The following is a 13,221-nucleotide window of genomic DNA, read 5'->3' on the forward strand; positions in this document are numbered from 1 at the left end:
TTGTATTACATCTCCTGATCGTGAGTCTTATGTCAGAACAGTGTAAGGGAAGCTAGGAGCGCCTCGAAAACGCTCAACTGTGTGTCACAGGCTAGGGAAGAAGGGGTTAGGAGTGTTTGACACTCACAGGTGCCTCACAGGCTAGGCATAAGCTGTGGGGACGCACGAGTCTCAAAACCCCCTTCATAAGCTGTGGACACAGTCTCTCCAGGGGTGCCCTTGCAGCTCTCGGGGTACCTCACAGGCCAGGCATAAGCTGTGAGGGCAGAAGCTCAGAGAGAGACACCCAAGGCACAACAACACTCCCTGAGAAAACCCCTTACAGAACATGGCGACCGCGGCAGGACACAAACAAACAGGAGATGTTAATATAACAGATGAGGTGATAAGAGAGGAAACTAAAATGGAGGAGAGAATTTCCTCATACATTTTTGGCAAGGTGAACCTCACCAAACTTTGGGTACAAGCCCTCACTCGGGCAGAACGCCCAGTGGATGCTGCTGCTCAGTGGACAGCAGGGAAGGACCACAACCACAGGGTGTAAAAGGCCATCTGGCTTATCTGCCTCACCCGCCAAGTCCGAAAGCTCGACCAGCGGGTGAAGGACTTGGAACAGAGTCTTCATAAATCAGAGGAGCTCTCTGCCATCCGGGCTGCGGTTGGGGACAACCTGCTGGCCGAATTAGCTGAGGAGCAGCAAAGGAACCGGCAGTTGGAGGAGACCTTCCGAAATAGCCGGGACTATCTTCAGTGTCAGGTCACTGAGGCCAAGGGTAGTGAGGGGTCCCTCCGGGAACAGAACTCTCGGTACACCCAGAAAATTTGGGAACTAGAGAATAAATTAAAAGATGTACAGGCAGCCTATAACGTGGCCAGTAGCAGTGAGTTTGTAGATCACGGTCCCTGCCAGGAGAGGATTAAAACTCTCACCCACGCTCTATCCCAGGCAAAGGGGATGGTCACCCTGATAGGACCGGGAGGATCCACAGGGGACAAAGGAGAGTATTGGGGGGTAGAGGAAAATCCAAAGGCAAGAGATGCCCGACCACCTCCTGAGGCACCAGTGGTTTGTCCGGTGGGGTACCAGGAGGAGCGGGGCACGCAGGTAGTAGCATACTCAGGGCTGGAGGCAGGACCAATGTGTCCCGCTCGGCAGCAGGGATGTGAGGCTCCAGCCGAGGGTCAGTTAAAGGCTGGATCAGGCGACCAGGCACTGTCTGCTGCACCGGGTATGGTGGGACAGCCGGAGGTAGAGGGACCAGCGCAGAAAGATCCTGAACAAGGGCGGATGTGCCCGGTCAGGCAGCGCAAGTACGGTCCTCCACAGGCAGGTGGCCAAGGTCGGGGAGTGCTGGAGAGCGACTTTATTATTCCCCATGGAGTTCAATCACTCAGGGCCATGGTGGCCCATTTGGCCAAACTCACTCACAGCGGGGGCCCGTCTATGCACTTCATGGAGGTGATGCAGGCAGGGGAAATTAATGGGTGCGACGAGGAAGAGACAGCCAAGCTGCTGCTCTTCTCTCTGGACAGCAAATTGTACCAGGCCCTACCGGCAGAATACCGGAGGGGGCAGCGCACATTTACTGAGGTCCAGAGGGCCGTCTTTGAGGCTATGGGCTTCGATGACGGCAGTCCTTTCGAAAGGGTCGAAAGGACTAGGCAGCTCGCAGGGGAAACCCCGCAGGCGTTTGCGGACAGGCTGCGGGTGGTATACCACACAGCCTGTGGGGAGCTCCTCGACCGGGCGAATCTTTCCGCGGTACAGACTGGCCGCTGGCTGAGGATGCTGGTGGCAAACTGCTTGCCCCGGCTCAAGGCCAGGGCAGAACTGTGGTTCGATTCCCGGGACCCCAACCTCACCGGGGAAGCAGTGGTCAGGCAACTGGCACTGGTCCAACGGAATGGAGGAGGGGAGGAGGAGAAAACCTCCAAAGGTCGGGTAAATGAAGTAAAACCCAACTCGATTCCCAAAAGGGAATGGCACCAGGAGGGTGGCCGCTCGATTGATAAGGAGGGAGTGTGCTACGGGTGCGGGAAAGCTGGGCATTTTAAAAGGAATTGCAGGAGCCCAGTAAAGAGATATGGGGGGAGAAGTTCTTTAGAGCCGCCCAGAGTGGGGGAAGTGGAGGGAGCTCCTCACCATTCCTTGATGAGATAGTAGCTTCAGTGAGGACAGCGCTGGAGGGGACTGGGAAGGTAGCCACGGCAACAGGCAGGGAAGCACCAGCAACCCTGCCAGTACAGAGGCCGTGACTAGCCCAGACCCGGCCTGCATACCTGTGCCCACTAGAATACGACCCCTGGGGACGACCCTGGGTCAAGATGGAGGTTGAGGGTGTATTGGGTACTTACCTTTTGGACACTGGTGCTTCCAGCACGATAGTCCATTCGGAGGACCCCGCAACCTCACCTCTATCAAACGGGGTGCCGTATCAACTAGTTGAGTTCACAGGAAATGAGAAGGCTGGGTTTTTCTCAGTCCGGCTCGCAGTTTGTTTCGGAGCACTCCAAACACAATGGAAGTGCGTCCTGACGAACTGGGAGCAGGTGGGAAAATGGATCTTGGGGGCTGATTTTATCATCGCTCGCCAGATCCTAGTAGACTTGAGGAATCACTGTCTATGGGGCACAGTGGGCACGGGAGCAGAGGGAGAAGTCATGGTTATTGATAAGAAACAGGGAAAAGGGACTCTTTACAATGAAGCCAAAAGTGGGTTACGACCTGGAAGTTCTGGTCGGTAACACCCCGGCTGAGTACCAGGCCTATGTGCAAGCAAATCTTGCAGCATTTGCCACCCATAAACACGATTGTGGGAGAGTCACAGGAGTGGAGGTTAGAATAGATGGGGATCCCATGTCCCGCCCGCAAAAGCAGTATGGCTTTCCCCGAGAGGCAGAAGCAGACTTGGAGACAGCTTTAAGCTCGCTTGTCGAGCAGGGTGTTTTGAGACCCATGTCAACTCCCCGTTTTGGCCGGTTAGGAAACTGGACAATTCTTGGAGGGCTACGGTGGATTATAGGGTGCTCAATAAAAACATCCCAGCATGTGCTCCCACAGTAGGGGAAATCCCTGCATCCGCAACCACGTTCACAGTGTTGGACATATCCAACGGGTTCTGGTCTATCCCTGTACGGAGGGAAGACCAGTACAAGTTTTGCCTTCACCTTCTGGGAACAGCAATATACATGGAGCTGCCTCCCACAGGGCTTTCATAATAGTCCCAGCATCTTTCACCAATGCATGGCAAACTGCTTAAAAGGCTTCAGCCAACCACACCAGCTGGTCCAGTATGTGGACGACCTGTTGTTGTTCACAGACAGCAGTGAGGAACACGGTCCACTGCTGGCCGAACTGCTGGTCTTACTGAAGGAAGGGGGTTTTAAAGTTAACCCCAAGAAAGCCCAGATAGGTCTAGGAGAAGTAAAATTCCTGGGCCTGACGATAAGGGCAGGAGAAAGGGCCATTGATGAGGCTAGAAGAAAGGCAGTGCAGGAACTCCCTGTCCCTAGGGATGTGTCGGGGGTAAGGTCTTTCCTGAGAATCACTGGCTACTGTAGGGACTTCATCGAGGACTATGCAGCCACTGCTGCCCCTCTGCTCAGACTCCTCCATAAGGGGGCCGAGTGGGAATGGGACGAGGGCTGTGAGGCAGCATTTGTCCGTCTGAAGAGAGACCTGCGGGTAGCACCAGCCCTAGGGGCAATTGATGGGGGGAGGAATTCTTCCTGGAGGTGGCAGCCAGTGGCGACAGCTTAAGTGCAATGTTGCTCCAGGGGCGAAACGGTCAGCTGAGACCAGTGGTGTACTCCTCCAGGGTCCTCACGGAGGTAGAAAAGGGATACTCCAATTGTGAGAGACACTTGCTTGCCACCCACTGGGCAGTAAAGAGAGCTCAGATCTTTACCGGAATATCCCCCATTACACTCCTCACCCATCATACCCCGACGCAGATGCTATTGGACTGGAGGATTAAGGACGGGACAGTGAGCAGTGCTAGAATCACTCGCTGGACCCTCCTGCTCTCCCAAATGACTTTAAAGGTCAAGGGCCTCTGCGAGCCCAGGCTCGCAGCAAATTTAATCTATCCAGGGCAGCCGGATAGATGCTCTGTGGAGGGGGTATGGGACATCAACTTTGGATTTCGGGCAGGGATACACCCCACAGGCCGCGAGATCTACGTTGATGGCTCCAGTTCAGTGTCCGCGGGTACAAGACTCACGGGCTGCGGAGTTTGGGATCCCAAAGCAGGAATTGCCTTGGCTCTTAAACTCTCATGCACCCTGAGCGCCCAGCAGGCGGAACTCTCGGCGGTGATGTATGTGGTCACACACCCCGAGGAATTCCCTACCCCATACATGATTTGCTCGGACAGCATGTTCACTTGCAATTCGTGTACAGAGTATCTGGCGATTTGGTTACGCCGAGGGTGCACCTCTGCGGGTGGGAAGCCCCTTGTGACCAAACCCCTGCTAGAAAAGATCGTGGCTGCAGTGGGAGAAACCGGGGATGTATATATCCATAAGGTAAAGGCCCACTCCAAAACTGAGCCACGGGGGGAAGGTAACCAGCAGGCAGACCTGCTGGCAAGGGAAGGTGCTCGTACAGGTCACCCATGGGACCCATACGAGACAGGCAGGATAGCAGCAGCAAGAAGCAAGCCAGGGACACAAGGGAGCGTAGGGGCGGCTCCGGCTCCGGACCTTAAAGTAGTCCAGATGCAGGATCCGATTCTGAAGGCTGCCTTGGCTGCTATCAAAAAGGGGGAAAAGGCAGAGGGCCCATACAGTGCTGTAGATATTGCTGTGCGGGAAGGCATGTTGTTTAAAGGGGACAAATGGGTAGTGCCGCCACAACACCGGAGGAAATTCCTTCAGCTGGCCCATGAGGGTCCAGGTGCAGGACACCCTGGGCCGGAATCTACCTGGCAACGGGTAGAAAAGGCAGGGTGGTGGCCAGACCTCCGGGAAGACGTCCGCGACTTCTGTGCAGGCTGTCTGCAAACAACCCAGCCCCTCAGAAAAGGAAGGTGTCTATGGGACACGTCAGGTGGGTAGAGGGACCATGGCAGTCGATCCAGATCGACTACATCGGACCCCTACCGGCCGCCCAGGGCAGTTATAAATACTGCCTCGTCCTGGTGGATGTGTTTTCCAAGTGGGTGGAAGCCTTCCCTTGCCGAATAGCTACCGCGATGGGGACTGCAAAAATCCTGGTGAGGGAGGTGTTCTCTCGGTGAGGTCTACCTCAAATCGTGGAGTCCGACCGGGGAAGCCACTTCACCGGCCAGGTGATGCAGGCCACCCTAAAGGTGCTGGGGATAAGAGCCAAATGGCATGTCGCCTACAACCCTCAGTCCTCAGGCCCCGTAGAACGCCTGAACCGGACCCTAAAGGAAAGGCTGCGCAAGGAGACGGGAGACTCACCGAACAAGTGGGTGGAGGTCTTACCGTTGGTCCTCATGGGAATCCGGGCCAGTCAGTCAAAGAGCACAGGGTACTCACCCCATGAGCTGATGACGGGCCGGATCATGAGGATCCCAGTGCATGTGTTGGCGCCGGTTCTCACCGAAGGGCAGCTTCGAGAGGTGAACCGGGACCACTTCGTCAGGAATCTGTTTGAACAGCTTCAACAGATTCACTGGCAGGCGGCCAACAACATGGATAAACAGCACCGTGCCAATCGGCTGCTGCTGGAACCCCGTTGTCACCATGATTGGGAGGTGGGCGACTTGGTGATGGTGAGAAGCTTCGCCCGGGTTCGGGTATTTGAACTACTGTATATGGGACCATACAGCATAGTCGACAAGGCTAGCCCTATGGTCTATGCGGTTCAATTGCCTCGCCAGGTGAAGTGGTATCACATAAATCAGTGTAAAGTGTTTGACCCCAAAAGAGGTAAAAAAACAGAGGGGACGAGCAAGGGAAGGGAATCAGGCACTGGGGGAAGAACAGGCCCCGGTGGATTTGGAGGCTCCGGAGGAGGCAGCGGGCCCCGAAGCTCTACAGCCAGGGCTGGTTCACTGCTCCAGTAAGGCTATCCCACCAATGGGTAGAGGTTCCCAGCCCACTAACAGAAGTAAGGACAAAGGCTCTACCATTAGCAAGGTCCAAGGGGAAGCTGAACCTTCCATGGTGGATCAGCTGGGGCTAGCCCAAGAGTTGGAGGAGATAGCATTGCATTGCAGCCCATAACGTGGGACTCTGCACCGACAGTAAGGAGGAGTAACAGAGTGCCAAGACCAGGGCGCTGTGGTCCCCTGTTTACTTAGCTTCCCGCCCCAGACCGAGAAGGCAAAAGACAACAGGGAGGGTGCTCTGTTCCGCCAGCAAGGGTCTCCCACCGATTATCCGGGGCTCGGGACGGCCTTGGAGGGCAGCACAAGACTCATTAAGGGGGACTATACGAGCCCCTCAGCGGAGGACATCCTGGTCCCCAGGGTACGGTCAGCCGAGTGGTCGACGACGCCTGTACAGTGACAGGATGTAGCCTGGCCACCCGGGGACGGGTGGCGGTGTATATATTTGCCTTTCCTGTTTTGTTACTTTGTGTTGTGTGCATATGGGTTTAGGTAAGGTAGTGACAGTTGGGTACAGCATTTTATGTTCGGAACATGTTAAGTGGGCCGAGCCTGGAGAGGTCTCTCAAGGCAAGGCCATGTTCTTCTTGCCTTTCAGATGTCAACACCTCCCTACTGGACGTTAGTGATGCTGGTATCGCTAAGGATCTGCACCGGGCACCGAGGGGACACCGAGGACTCCCTGGTTTTCGGATGCTCCGGGGGCAGAGCGCCGACAGTGACCACAGGAGAAGGGATTCCGGCAGCGGATGGCCGGATCACCTACTCCCACGAGGGGAGATGGCCTGGGTGGTTGGGATCGAACTCCACCAAGTACTCCAACCATAAGGACTTTACCTACGGAGAGGCCTCCATCCCCTGCCCGGAGATCACTGTGGCCACTTCCAGAGTGAGAGTGACAGAAGGCAGGAAGGTATGTCTAACTTGCCAAGGGGACATACCTCTGGGACGGTGGTGATGGCTCAGAAAGCTCAAGAGGGATGTGGGAGACCGACACTCAGACTGGGAACGTCTGGATAATGATACCTACTGAACCATCATGGGGTCATCTGGCGGGGTAACGGTGTGCTGGGAGAAATGGTGGGCGTACGACCAAGGAATTTATTTGTGTATGTGGGGATCCACTCGCGTGTGTTCAGAGGGGGTCTCCATTGCTTTCTATAGGTGGTGGTCAGGTTGCCTGTGATGGGGGCGTCCCCACGACCAGCACCCCTGTACAGAGTGGAGAATGTGGGAGTCATTGTGCACTATGACCATGACATTTATGATTAAAAACAGTGGGCTCAATTTTCCCCAAGCCCATTTTCTGGCATATTGCCAGAGTTACGCCTGTTTTTCTAGGCCAGAAATAATTTGCCAACGTTTCCCCAATGTATAATTCAAATTTGAAGTCATAACAAAATAGATGAGTTGACGGCACAAATAGATACAAATGGGTATGACCTGATAGCCATTACAGAGACGTGGTTGCAAGGTGACCAGGACTGGGAACTAAATATTCAGGGGTACTTGACAATCCGGAAGGACAGACAGAAAGGAAAAGGAGGTGGGGTACCTCTGTTGATAAAGAATGGAATCACTGCAATAGTGAGAAATTATACTGGTTCAAATGATCAGGATGTTGAAACAGTTTGTGGAGATAAGGAATAATAAGGGGAAAAAGTCACAGGTGGGCGTAGTCTATCGGCCCCCTAACAGGAGCAACTCTCTCGGAGCACAAACCAGGAAATAGTGGGGGCTTGTAAAAAGGGAACAGCAATAATCACGGGTGATTTTAACCTCCACATTGATTGGACAAATCAAATTGGTCTGGGTAGCCTTGAGGAAGAGTTCATAGAGTGCATAAGGGTCGGGTTCCTTGAGCAGTATGTAATGGAACCAACCAGGGGGCAGGTTATCTTAGATCTGGTCCTGTGTAATGAGACAGGATTAACAAACAACCTCCTAGTAAAGGATCCCCTTGGAATGAGTGATCATAGCATGGTTGAATTTCAAGTTCAGATGGAGGGTGAGAAAGTTGGATCTCAAACCAGCGTACTAAGCTTAAATAAAGGAGACTACAAAGGTATGAGGGCAGAGTTGGCTAAAGTGGACTGGGAAAATAGATTAAAGTGTAGGACGGTTGATGAACAATGGCGTACATTTATGGAGATATTTCACAACTCTCAAGAAAAATATCAAGGAGGAAAGGATGTAAAAGGAAAGAAAGCTAGCCATGGCTAACTAAAGAAATAAAGGACGGTATCCAATTAAAAACAAGGGCATACAAAGTGGCCAAAACTAGTGAGAGGACAGAAGATTGGGAAACTTTTAAAAGCCAGCAAAGAATGACTAAAAAAATGATAAAGAATAGACTATGAAAGTAAACTAGCACGAAGTATAAAAACAGATATTAAGAGTTTCTATAGGTATATAAAAAGGAAAAGAGTGGCTAAAGTAAATTTTGGTCTCTTAGAGGACGAGACCGGGGAATTAGTAATGGGGATCTTGGAGATGGCAGAAACACTGAACAAATATTTTGTATAAATCTTTACGGTAGAGGACACTAACAATATCCCAACAGTGGATAGTCAAGGGGCTATGGGGGGGGGGGGGGAGAGAGGGGGAACTTAACACAATTACAATCACTAAAGGAGGTGGTACTCAGTAAGATAAAGGGACTAAAGGCGGATAAATCCCCTGGAGCTGATGGCTTTCATCCTAGGGTCTTGAGAAGTAGCGGCAGGGATAATGGATTAATTGGTTGTAATTTACCAAAATTCCCTGGATTCTGGGGCGGTCCCAGCAAATTGAAAAACTGCAAATGTAATGCCCCTATTTAAAAAAAGGAGGCAGACAAAAAGCATGAAATTATAGACCAGTTAGCCGAATGTCTGTACACAAGGTCTGCCCACCACCAGGGGCACTACCGTCGGAGGTCCTAGGGTCATAGGTACATTCGTGCTGGGCCTGGTATATAACCTGAACTTCACCTTTGTATGTTCACTTCTGGAAGCCATTAAAGACTGACCAGGTTACACCTAGTCACTGGATCACAGTACGGAGTTCATTGTTTCATTTCATACACCACAACTGGCGACGAGGAAAATCGGAACCTACGCAAAAATATGGTGAGCACAACACAATTGAGTACTGTTGGAATTCTCGAGATTTTCAATGAGGGAGATTTCATGGATCGCCTTGACCAGTACTTCGTAGCAAGCGACCTCAACAAAGACGAGGATGCAGAGAAGCGCAGGGCAGTTCTTCTCACCGTCTGTGGCCCCACGATCTATGCACTCATCAAGAATCTGCTCTCACCCACTCTTCCCACAGAAAAGGATTACAAAGAACTGTGTGCTCTAGTTCGGGAACACCTTAAACCTACGGAAGCAATCGTCAGATAGATATCGCTTCTATACGTACGTTCGACCCGAGACATCTTGCAGGGCCTTGCAAATTTGGGCATGCGTTGGAAGACATGCTGTGTGACTTTTTCATGATTGGGGTCAACCACGAGGCGATCTTAAGTAAGCTGCTGGCTGCGGAGAAGCCGGATCTCAGCAAGGTCATCACCATCGCCCAGGTTTGCATGTCCACGCAGAAAAGTACGAAGCAGATATCGCGATAAAACAGGAACTCCATGGCAAGTACCGTGATTGTATTGACGGCTGACAGAGCTGCACATGGCAGGGCCTATTCGACTGCGACTGCGAGACCGGGAGCAGCTCAAAGTTTGCCATCGAGGGCCTACTTGACTGCGTATGCGAGAATGGGAGCCGCTCAAAGCCCGCTGTCAGGCGCAAATCCGAGCTCAACGTATTGATGTTGTGGGGACAATCACCGACCCCATCAGTGTCGCTTCAGGAAGTATGCATGCAGAGGGCGTGCGAAGACGGAGCATCTTCAGCGGACTTGTCTGCAGCGGAGCAAGCGAGCTGCGACACACCACGTGGATGATCATCAATTCAGCGTGGATCTGACGATGCAGCCAGAGACATTTGAGAGCTCTGAGGTGGAAGTCTATAGCGTACTTGCGTTCCTAACAAAGAGCCAACCGATAATGATGGAGGTAAAATTAAACGGCGTGCCGGTATGCATGGAATTAGACACGGATGCGAGTCAATCGATAATGAGCCAGAGGACTTTTGAGATCAAGGCAGAGAGACGCAAGCGGAGTCCAATAAATGGTTTTGAGTGCTCTCTTTGTCATGTATTCAACCAGCATTGTAACCTATGTATAATCTGACCTAAGTTGTACACTGTGAGAACAATGACCACTAGGTGGTGAACGTGTGGGAGACACTCCTAACCTGGACCTTCAGAGATAAAAGGGGAAGCTCCACCCACTTCCATCACTTGAGTGCTAAGGAATAAAGGACAGGTCACAAACTGACCTTCTCTCAAGCATGGACCTCGTGTGCATTTATACTGTATAGCAAGGACGTATCACTCTTCATTAGCAATTCTGCAGGGGGAACCCTGGTAAGCGAGTGGGGTTGCGTGCGGTAGCTGAGAAGAATCCGAGATAGCCGGGGCTGCAGGGAACCGTCCGTCACGCGTTTCAAGCTCTGCTTGATGGCTTGGACTGCCCGTTCCACTTGACCATTGGATACGGGCTTAAACGGCATAGACCTGACGTGCTTGATGCCATTGCGGGTCATGAACTCGTTGAATTCCGACCTGGTGAAGCATGGTCCATTGTCACTAACAAGGACATCGGGCAAACCATGGGTGGCGAACATGGCCGGAGGCTTTCAATGGTGGCAGTGGATGTACATGACGACATTATTGTACATTCAATCCATTTAGAGTAAGCGTCCACTGTTACTAGGAACATCTTTCCGAGAAAGGGGCCAGCGAAATCTACGTGGATCCTTGACCACGGTTTGGAGGGCCATGACCACAGACTCAATGGGGCCTCCCTTGGTGCATTGCTCAACTGTGAGCATGTGTTGCATTGGTGTACACATGACTCCAATTCCGAGTCAATGCCGGGCCACCAAATGTGCGACCTGACGATAGCCTTCATCATGACTATGCCTGGGTGGGTACTGTGAAGGTCGTGTATAAACATTTCCCTGCCTTTTGTTGACAAAATTACACGATTCCACCATAGGAGGCAGTCCGAATGGATGAACATTTCGCCCTTGCGTCGGTGGAACGGCTTAATTTCGTCTTGCATCTCCACTGGGACCGCCGACCAGCTCCCATTGAGGACACAGTTTTTTTTTACTAGCGATAGCACAGGGTCCTGGCTAGTCCAGGTCCTGATCTGGCGAGCCGTGACGGGTGACCCTTCGCTCTCAAAAGCATCCATTACAAGGAGCAAGTCTGCGGGTTGCGCCATTTCCATCCAGGTGGTGGGCAATGGTAGCCGACTGAGGGCATTCGCACAATTCTCAGTGCCTGGTCTGTGGCGGATTACATAATCATACGCAGATAACATTAGTGCCCATCTTTAGATGCAGGACGAAGCATTGGTGTTAATCCCTTTGCTTTCTGAGAATAACGAAATGAGCAGCTTGTGGTCGGTTTCGAGCTCGAACCGGAGCCCAAATAGGTATTGGTGCATTTTCTTAATCTTGTATACGCATGCTAATGCTTCTTTTTCAACCATACTGTAGGCTCGTTCAGCCTTAGATTAGCTTCTGGACGTGTATGCAACCGGTTGCAGTTTGCCTGACACATTGGCTTGCTGTAACACACAACCGACCCCGTACGAAGATGCATCACAAGCTAGTACTAAACGTTTACACGGGTCATACAATACAAGTAACTTGTTGGAACATAGCAGGTTTCTGGCCTTGTTAAAGGCTGTCTCTTGAGCTTTACCCCAAACCCAGTCGTCACCCTTGCGTAGCAATAATTGCAATGGTTCCAGCAAAGTGCTCAACCCCGGTAGAAAGTTACCAAAATAGTTAAAGAGTCCAAAGAACAAACGCAGCTCCGTCACATTCTGTGGTCTGGGTGCATTCTTAATGGCCTCCATCTTGGAGTCCATGGGTCTGATGCCATCCACCGCTATCTTTCTCCCCAGAAATTCGACCTCTGGCGCCAGGAAAACACACTTGGAGCGTTTCAACCCGAGTCCCACTCTGTCCAGTCGCTTGAGAACCTCTTCCAGATTGTGCAAGTGTTCGGTGGTGTTGCGCGGAACCGATTTCAGCAGACTCTCCATGTTCCTCTGGAAGATGGTCGCCGCCGAACGAATCCCAAAGGGGCATCTGTGGTATATGAATAGTCCTCTGTGTGTGATGATGCACGTCAATTTTTTCGAAGGTTCAGCCAGCTCCTGTGTCATGTAAGCAGAGGTTAGATCCAGCTTGGTGAACGACTTCCCCCCCCTGCTAGCGTTGCAAACAGGTCATCCGCTTTGGGTAGTGGGTACTGGTCCTGTAACGAGACTCGGTTGATCGTTACCTTGTAGTCCCCGCAGATTCTGGCCGTCCCATCGCTCTTCAATATCGGAACAATTGGACTGGCCCACTCATTGAACTAGACTGACAATATGATTCCCTCTCGTTGAAGTCTGTCCAGTTCGATCTCGGCTTTCTCTCGCATCATGTATGGAACCACTCGGGCCCTGTGATGAACGAGTCATGCATCAGGGACTAGATGAATCTGCACTTTGACCCCTGTGAAGTTGCCAATGCCTGGCTCGAATAACGACGGGAATTTGTTTAGCACTTGTCCGCACGAGGCTTCATCCTCAGAAGACAGTGCTTTGATGTCGTCCCAGTTCCATCAGATCTTTCGTAGCAAGCTTCTGCCGAACAGCGTTGGGCCATCGCCTGGTACAATCCATAGTGGTAAATCATGCACAGCTCCATCGTACGATACCTTCACTGCCACACTGCCAATGACTAGTATGAGGTCTTTGGTGTAACTGCACAGTTTGGTGTGGATCGGACTTAGTTTTGGCCTTTGTGCCTTGTTGCCCCACAATTTCTCAAAAGCCTTCTGGCTCATAATTGACTGACTCACTCCCGTGTCCAATTCTATGGAAACTGGAATGCCGTTTAATTTGATTTATAACATTATCGGAGAACGTTTGGTGGTGAAGGTGTGTACCCCATACACTTCCTCTTCAGCCTCGGGTTGAGTTGCCTCTCTTGCTCGTTCAGCGTGATCCGCGACGGATCGGTCATCTTCTGCCGAC

The sequence above is a fragment of the Pristiophorus japonicus genome, chromosome 6, assembly GCF_044704955.1.
Source record: "Pristiophorus japonicus isolate sPriJap1 chromosome 6, sPriJap1.hap1, whole genome shotgun sequence".
NCBI classification, from domain to species: Eukaryota; Metazoa; Chordata; class Chondrichthyes; family Pristiophoridae; genus Pristiophorus; species Pristiophorus japonicus.